Source organism: Pinus tabuliformis, chromosome 1_2 (assembly GCF_031772625.1).
Source record: "Pinus tabuliformis cultivar Carrire ecotype Pingquan chromosome 1_2, CPIR1, whole genome shotgun sequence".
NCBI lineage: Eukaryota > Viridiplantae > Streptophyta > Pinopsida > Pinales > Pinaceae > Pinus > Pinus tabuliformis.
In genome coordinates this window covers 1,110,326,037-1,110,335,572 of record NC_142298.1, presented here as the reverse complement: position 1 = coordinate 1,110,335,572, position 9,536 = coordinate 1,110,326,037, and the positions used below count along the sequence as shown (strand labels likewise).

At 37.4% G+C, this 9,536-nt stretch overlaps 1 pseudogene; it reads right to left on the bottom strand.

Moving 5' to 3' along the window:
* Positions 1-2,694: 2,694 nt before the first annotated feature.
* On the bottom strand, positions 2,695-9,059 carry LOC149210031 (COBRA-like protein 7; annotated as a pseudogene).
* Positions 9,060-9,536: the final 477 nt, after the last annotated feature.

Sequence of the window (9,536 nt, the reverse complement as noted above, 5' to 3'; positions counted from 1 at the left end):
TGTAATGGATTCTTGTATGGGTCGTTGGTTTGGTTGTTGGCTACTATAGTGAGTAGTTCTCGCCGCGGCTTTTGTTCATGACCCTGTCAAACCCTAGGCTTGTGAACTGGGTAGGGTTTGAAGCTGCGTTGAACACTAATTTGTATGCTGAGATGGACTGTTAATAATTGTATTTATGCTGAGATGGACTGTTAATTGTATGTGGAAAGAAAAACTTGTATCGCCTTTCAGTTTCGTTTGCATACCTTGAAAATGTATTTGTCTGGGCGCTGTAACTCGTGACCGGTGCTGGTTGGTGTCACCTCTCGTTTGTTTGTTTGTCCTTCTGCTGGTTCGAAGTCTGTCAAGAACATGTAATAGGTTTTGTACATGAAAGAAAAATAAAATATAAGCACAGCATGGAATTGTACAGTCTCTATTTCTTTTTGAGGACGCACGTAAGAGTTGTTTGTGCACTGAAAAACAAGATGTATATCTTTATTTCTGTTCTTTCTTTTCTCTTTTCACTCCCGAACCCCTATGGGCTTGCTTTCCCTCGTTTTTGTATCATTGTTCTCAAGCAGTTAGATAACTGCTGTCAGTTGTTCAATTATCAGTTACATCAGTTATTTCATATTTGACATTTATCCATGGCTAGCTTGTTTCCCTTTGTTTGTTTTTACAATAGTATATAACTGTTCAACAACTAATGATTCTAACTAATATTACTGTTCCTAATTAGAACTCGTTACAGTATTCTAGGCATTTTTAAACAGAAACCAAAAACAACAGATAATAAAAATAATTAAAAATAAAGAAGAAACAGACATGTTGTCCGTTCTGCGAGTTGTGTTCTCTGTCCTTCTCAGAAACCATGCCAACGTTCTTTCTATCTCCGCCCTGTTAACCAGATGCTCCTGCATCAATTACTCACTTTAACATCATACACCAATCCAGGGAACAAGTGTATTCACTGGGATTTTGAAATCCCAATTCATCCGTTGATCAGAAAAACTAGTGTTCTGCCCCTACAGTTGAGCAATATATGTTCCCACAACATTTTGATTAAGAATAGATTCCCAACTCAAATATGTACTTAATAGAGGATTGAAATGGTTCCAAAATATTGATTATGATTTTGTGTCTCTTAGTTATAGTCTGATTCACACCTTATCTAAGACCAACATTCATATTACCAAGAATTGGAAGCTTAGGTCTTCTATTGTCAAATGGCACAACTTTACTTATGTTCCTAGCATTGCTATTGACTGAATTAATATAGGAATATTAGATATCTTTTCTTGGGTTAATATGATGAGGGTTAGGACCTACAAGGGACTTGATAGGATGTCCATTGACATACAATCAACATTCGAGGCATTTAAAAGGATATCCCTTAAATTCTGGACATTTGAACATGTACTACTTATAGGTCCACCCAGTGAGCATGCATTTTTTGCTAACCCTGACACTACTATTGCATTATCACAGTTCCCATTATTGACTTTAGAATTAGGCAGTTGACAAGAGATTACAACGTTAATATCACTTGCCCCAATATTTTACCAACATTTCTTCCAGTGATTAAAGTGGTCAAACCCCTTCCATTGTTATGCTTCTATTGTTGCATCAATTGCAACACCAAAGCATTATTTGCTGAATTCATCGAGATGTTGCCATCTCTACCTCCACCTAGACCAACAGGAATACTATTTTTAGCTTTTATCTATCTCTTCATTGTGTGAAATCCTTCAATATTGTACACAACAGAACTTATATATCCAAGTCTAGTAATTTGCTGCTTTTGTTGTAATTGATCTAATTCATTTTTAGTTGATAAACAAGGAAATTTAGTTCTTGGATTGCTTATGGGTGCAATTCCTTGAAATATTCCAATTATATTATTACTCCCAAGTGTTGGAAAGGAGGAAAATGGGAGAATTCCAAAGGGGTTTAGACCTGGCAAACCCAAACCTACTAAACCATTTAATCTACCCCTACTTGCAATGATTCAAGAGCCCAAGCAGATAGTTGACCAAATTAAGAAATAACTTGCAAATCATCAATTCCATCCACTTGGAAAAGAGAAGAAAACAAAGATTCTATGCCTCCTCCAAATGCATTTCCCATGCTGCCCTTTTGACTAAACAGACAACTAAGCCTTTTCTAGTACAATCTAGGCTTTCAAATATTATTCTGAAAAGAAAATAATTACCATAAAAAAAACAAGATTTAATATTAATCAATTTAGACAAATATGTGAGTTACGTGTGATTTCTATGTTCAATAAAGCTATACAAACATTTAAATTAGATATCAAGGATACCTATAGAAACAACGAAATCATTAAAAAAATAAATATGCAACATATCTAAAGATTGAAATCTAGAATCTAAGCATGAAGGGTGACTCAGTTTAAGATGTGTAAAAAGTATGGTAGAAACTCAACGACACCTGTAGGTGGCTTGCAACATTCTCTCATGTCAATCCTTGAAAATTCATGAACTCCAATATTCTCTTTGGAGCAACTTCTGTACCACAAAGAAATCATATCAACATCAAAAGACGTGAAAAAAATCCTATTATTTGGATGTAATCATTCAAAATTTTCCTCTAAAGAAAATTGATTTACTTGTAAATGTAACAATTGTTTACATATAACTACAGTCCAATTCAAATGAATAGAAATCCATTTGAATAGTCAAAATACGCATGCTAGATAACGCTCACACCACAGTAATCACCACAGGGTAGTGGTTGTGGAATAGGAAAATGTTGCATCCTAGCCCATGTGATTGCTTTTGCACAGTGGTTCCAGAAAGGAATAAGAAGAGCCAAATAAGGAAGGAGCATAGTCGGTTCCTTTGGACTACAAGCTAGCTTTACTGAATATGGAAGGCACATGTTTGAAAAGGGATGGCAGACTCGTTATAATAAGCAGAGAAGTAAACACAACAGCAAGGTTTACCAATCTTAGTGGAGATGTTGCACACTATCTGCTAGCTAGAAATGGAAGATAAAGTCCTCTGCATCCCACTAGGATCTGGAAATTCAGTTGGGTCTACTCTCCTTGGCTGCCTGCATTGATAATCAGGATTAAGTATATCGTTTATCTTCCAATTCAGAGGAGGAAATAACATGGTTCGATTCAAATCTGGAGGGATTTTGTAGACCTGAAGTTGGAAAGCAGATTTAGACTTTCTTGGATCGATGATGGGTGGAAGAATAGTGCCATTTCTGCAACAATATTTTATCTTTCCGACAACTGTATTATTAGCCATGTATTGACTAAGGTCCACAATTGTTAGGACCTTCTCACAACTCATCACTGTTGAGAAATCCATGTCTTGGTAGAAAGCGCCTGCAACTCCATTGATGCAGTCACTCTGACTTTTTTCTAGTGTCTTTGCACCCTTCATGGCTTGAATAAATTCTCCCTTCTTCCATTCCGAGGACAATTTCCAGTAGTCCAAACGGCCAATGTGATTCTCATTAGAAATTGTTACCTATGCCTAATAGTTTCTTTCAAAGGCATGTGTGACATCATAACTAATGGTGAGATCTCCTTCCTGGTGAGGCAGAAATTTTGTTTCATTGACAACAGTTACAAACTTAGGATCCGTTTCTCAAGAAACCTCCATAAATCCCTTTTTAACTTAAGGCTTGGGAATTTGTATCCTTCATTAGCAAGGTTGAAGTTGTGAGGCATGGGAATATTATTTTCTCCAATTCCAAATTTCTTTCCTTTCATCACAATCTGGACTACTATCTGGTTTATGTCCCCATTAGTTTCAATGGCAGTCTTGAGATTTGTGGCTTAATAACCAGAGATATAGTCTAAAACACATGCCCAAAAATGTGACACAAAAATTCAAATTTCCTTTTGAGTGTCTCATACTTGAAAGGGAGACAAATCAAAAATACTTTCATAAGAATTTAGGTTCCAGTTCATAGTGAGCTAGAAATAGAAATAGCCCTATCACTACAATGCAATATGGCCAAATCATTATCTCATTGTCCACAGCTCCCTTTGTCATCATTATATATTTACTAGAATTGAAATCGTACACACTGAGATGTCAAGTGTTGATATTTTGGATTGTTGAATGTACAAGGATTTTAAGTTGACATTACACATGTGACTGAAGCAACACAATTTTCCTTTTCAGTGCTAGACCATGGCTTCCATTGCTCAGCAAGGTATTTCCTTAAGGTCCATTGTTGCCAAAAAAATAAAAAATATAGAAATCTCTTCTATACCATCTTCAATATATCTGTGCAAAATAATGACTAACCTTACTCTAGGACAAGCCCCTTGCTGCCACAAATGATGCAAACTTGTTAACCATAAATGAACCAAGACACTTATTGATTCACGGGGAAATCAGTGAACCTTATAGGATCAAGATAACTTCGGTTACAACTTATGTGTCTAAAATCACAATCGCGGTACAAACTTGATTCAGGGATGGAAAGATCTTTGCTAGAATTTAAAATAGTAGAGAAAAAATGAGACTATGCTTTGCCCGTTAGTAGCAGCCCTTCTTAGGTCAGACCTGATCTTAAAAAAAAGGTTGACAGGGTCGCAGAGAACAGATATGTTCAAAACCCACAAATTCCGAAAACAATTACATACTATCCAGAAATCAATGATAGAGAATCCAAAGAGAAGGATTCAAAATATATTTTAAGTATCTATTTGAATGGACATAATAGGAAAGGTACCTAGTGAGCAGTATCAACTTGCATAATATGTTTCAACCAAAAAATCTTAGATAGGGAAACCCTTTAACCGAAAACCCTTGCAAGGAGTCAAATTTTCACCATAAATTCAGGCCAAAGGTATTATAATAAGTCCATAATAGTTTTAGTCCAAACACAATATTAAACCGTACATCAAACTCAATCTTATAGAAGGACCCAGAGACCTGAAACAGCATAGCCCTTGTCTCAACAAGAATTTTCTTCTCTAGTTTCTAGCGATTCTTCAAGGACGCAAACAACTTCAAGATAGATGGAATATGCACATGAAAATAGATAATAAGCCCATGAAAGCCTTTAAATCAATAATAGAACATATTTTTTCCCCAAAAAGCAATTCTTGTGAAGACCATTTCAGATGGCACAACAATCCTTGAGACAGAGATAATCCTTTATGTTCCATGGGTCCACTTGAGTGAGGATATCGCACTATTTGATTTCTCCAAATTGTCAAGAAGAGCGTCACATAGCCAAAAAGGGTCGAACATAAATAAAACCCTAGAGAGGGCCAAAGTTCATATTTAGAGCCATGCAATTCTGAACACGATTTAAGACTCATAATTGGCATCCGACTTTTATGCCTTTACTGTGGTCTGCAATTGTTTGATATCCAACCACCTGTAAATGAAAACCAACGAAACATTTTTCAAATCTCCATGAGAAAAATAAAAATAAAAATAAACCAAGATTCAATTTGTTATATGAGCCTCTTCAATTTTCTATATGAGCCATAGATGTAAGGACCTCCGACCACGCTTCACAAATAGATCACATTGAAGCATGCCCAATGTTGAATTTCAAGAAGGTACGTTGAAATTGAAAAATTAAGGTAGCCATCCTACTAGTGATGAAGAGACTACATCCTCTAATACTATGGGCACTAACAATGTTTGTGATATCTCAGGTAGGTTTTTTCGCATTGTAAGGTTCAACTATCTTGTAGGTCCCGTGATTGATTCAGGTGCTCCAGTAGAAAAGAAAATGATAATTGGAAAGACTTGCAGGAAGAGGCTTTCAAATCCAATTATTTACCTGGTAATGATTATTGTCTTAAAGGATCTTTGAATGGTTTGAATAATGATATCATATATGATGAAAATACTCCAAGTTCAGTGACTAATAATGCAAACTCTTCCAATTAAGAAGCTAGTCTCTAAGCCAAACAAACATTAAAAGAGTGGATATAGAGACATAAACCAGTAAAGTGAACTCGGAAATGTTTTCTGCCTTGACTCCGGGAGAAGATAGCAACATGCATAAAGCTCATGTTCTTAGTTTAGATATTGTTGATGATAGTAGTCACTCACTTGCTCATGTTCTTGGGTAGACATGGTGATGCAGCCCAGGCCGCTCCCAGGCCGCTTCTCCCAGGATCCTCCGATCACCATGCATATAAAAAATAGACATGCGCATACAATATTTATATCTATATATTTACCTACGCACATCTGTAGGATGTTCTCCTCTTTCTTCGATATCGCCGCAGGTTATAGTCTGGACTTTCTTATAACCAAAGCTCATGTGCATATATTGTATGGGCAAGGCATATATATACCTCTGCGCCCTCCATAAAAATTCGTTCCTCCTGAACTGATATCCTCTTATGCAATGGTTAACACTTCCGCGGGGATTTGATGAGTGATTGTTCCACCTTCGCACGACGGTTCAGGCGATACATATATACTTTAATTTATATTAAATTGCGCTCAATTTCCAGAACTCACCATCAAATATATACGATGCAGTTTATCTATCCTCGTGGTTACCTTGATATGGCTGATCTCTTCAAGGACTGCTTGCCACATATACTCGCATTAATTAACTGTTGAACCTGTTATCAATTAACAGTTAAATTCTCACTTTACATATATTCGTTCAAACCTCTTATCGCTCAAAGTCCGAGCTCCAGAGGTCTTCGACGCCGGCTGTAGTTTCAACAGGAATAATAAACTTCCAGGTATAATTCAAGTATAAACAGAGATGGAGATTCAAGAAGTCTGCGAAGACAACATTCAATTCAAGGCGGTATATCTTCAGAAAAAAACCACCTGCAAACTGTATATTCAAGGCGATCTATCATAACACGAGAGCCAAGCGGATTAACAATTAACAATTAACAATTAACACAGCGCTTCCATATGAGGGAAATTAGAACCATCAGCACCCATGCAATTCCAACGTTATATAACATTGATTTCTGCAACCATGTGCAGAATCACATCTAAGAAATTGTTAAACGCAACCATTTCCATACAAATCGAATTCAACATATTCATATTCACATAAAACAAGTATTCAGAGAAAATTTTCTATTCACGGCCAGATATGCAAATCTATGGCCCTTTTACAAACTGCCCGAAGGCTCCCAAGGAGAACCCTTGCTCACTCCTCACACTCACTCTTCACACACCTCCATGCCTTTGAGGCTCCCTAATTTATTAAACTTAGCATGATAAAAATCCTAAAATCACTCAATTAAAAGCTCTAAGACTTTACATGCAATGCATACATATGGCAAAAGCATCTTCTCAGCTTTATTCCGTCTTTTTCCCTGTTCTAAAATAGAAAAGCTTTCCTTATCACTTAATGGTCCATATCCATTCCTTTTGTGCCTAAAAGCTCTCCTAGTTTTATTTATTTATTTTGAGAATGTCTAATAAAAGCCTAGATATTAAACTGACTTGGAATTTAGGAAACTAATCCCACCATTTCATGACCCCGATGTCTATTATTTACAATAATTTCCCTTTGGGTTGAATGCTCCCACATCATACTCCCAAGGTAGAGAAATTTCATGATCTCCTGATCATGTGTTCAGATCTATGTTTGCCTGGATCCCATATCTTGTACTGTAACTTTCCATTTGCCGCTGCTTTTGTCTGTTGTTCTTCTCCAGGTCTCCACACTTTATGCTGCTTTGCTCCACTAGCTCTACTCTTGCAATCTTCTGCTGTCTTCCTCTTGTTGCTTCTACTACTTCTCTTCTTTTCTGATGTCTTTTTCTGAGACACTTTCACCAAGATTCTTCTGATTAATTCAATTTCCTTGTCCAATAAATCTTCAAGCTGCTGATTTCTTGCTTCTATGCTAGTCTCTGTTCTGACTGCCACCCGATCATCCACCCCCTCTTGTCTTCTGGAACAGAGAACTTCTTTTCCCTTCAATTGACTGTTCAGCTGAGTCAAATGTTTCTCAGCACTGGCGACAATTTCTGCATTCACAAAACACATGTTAAAATAAAAATCACAAGGCATCAGTGCCTTACTTCCCTCTGCCAGCATCTCAGTATGCTGTTCCATCCCAATCAGCACATCAGTATGCTGATTCTCTCTGCCCAAAGAATTCTCTAAAGAACTCTCAAGACTATCAACCAGTCTTTCTCTCATACCATCTGTTTCCATGATGTCTTTCTCCTCTCGTTCACTATATTGAACTCTTTCATCTGCTGCAATCTCCCTGTCATACTCTGGATTCTCCAACAAATATTCTAATAATGCAATTTCTCTGTAGCATTGCTGAAGCATATCATCATCACCTGCATTCATACATAAACTTCCAGTTTTCACAGACTCAACTGTTGCTTCACTTATCCGTGCTACAGACTGATCCACTTCTTCTGCATCCACAGGAACTTCCTCTTGTACTGTAACAGTCGCACAAGGTTGCACATCCTCCTCAGTAAAACCTGTAATCACATCACAATTGTCAGCTACAAAAATACATGGTTTTACATTATCCATCTGATCTGGATTTGCCCAATAACTCAAGAAATCATCAACGATTTTCTCCTCTATCTTCATTTCCTCCTGTGATCTTGTTATCTCAGCATCGATCTGAACAGTCTTCAGATTCAACTCTTCTTGAACAAACTTCAAAGTTTGCTCATCTTCCTGTATTGTACCTACAAACATACACAATTCATTAGTTTTAAAACCACAAGACTTTTCAGTCTTGACTGCTTCCTTCAACATTTTTCTTTTAATATATCTGCATGTGGGAATTTCAAACTCCAACTCTGGCGCAAGAACTCTAAGTCCCTTTTTCAACAAGGCAATCACAATTTGCCTCAACCTCCTCTGCAACTGTCGCCAAATCACTCTCTTTCCCTTCAGTGGAAAGATCAATTTTCCGTTCCGATTTCCCCACCCTTGTAGCCATTTTTCTAGTACCTACAATTGTACCTTTATCTCTGCAATCTCTCTTTTTCGAACCTCTGCAGTCATTTCATCTCTGTGGCATTTCTCTGAACCTCTTCTTCCTCTCGAAAAACTCTCTCTGCCTCTCGCAGACTGCTTCCTCGTAAGTTTTCTATTCACCATGAGTTGTACTAGCCTCTGCAACAACAACCTCTCTTGCTGCAACTTACCTCACCGAGCTCTCCTCACTCAGTCTTCTGGGTAAGTACTGGTTCACTGCCTCTGGAACCTCTTGAGCACTCCTCTGCTCTCTCTAGGCTATCTCTTCAACTCACCTTCTTCTTCTTCTTCACTGCAATTGTCCTCCCTATCCAGCCTTCATCTGAATGCCAGGTTCACTGCCACTGTCTCTGCAACCATAAACTTCATTTATAAATTTCAAATCAGAAAAATAATCTCACCTCTTAAGATCTTGCACGATCTTGTCTTCTTTCCTCTTCCGCAATCCTATTCACTTGTGTAGTTTGCATATCAGATTAAAAATCATTCATCCCACTTCAGTTTTCAAAAAAAACAAACATCTTCAGTTGATCATTCTAGCTCTGATACCACCTGATCCAGCCCAGGCCGCTCCCAGGCCGCTTCTACCAGGATCCTCCG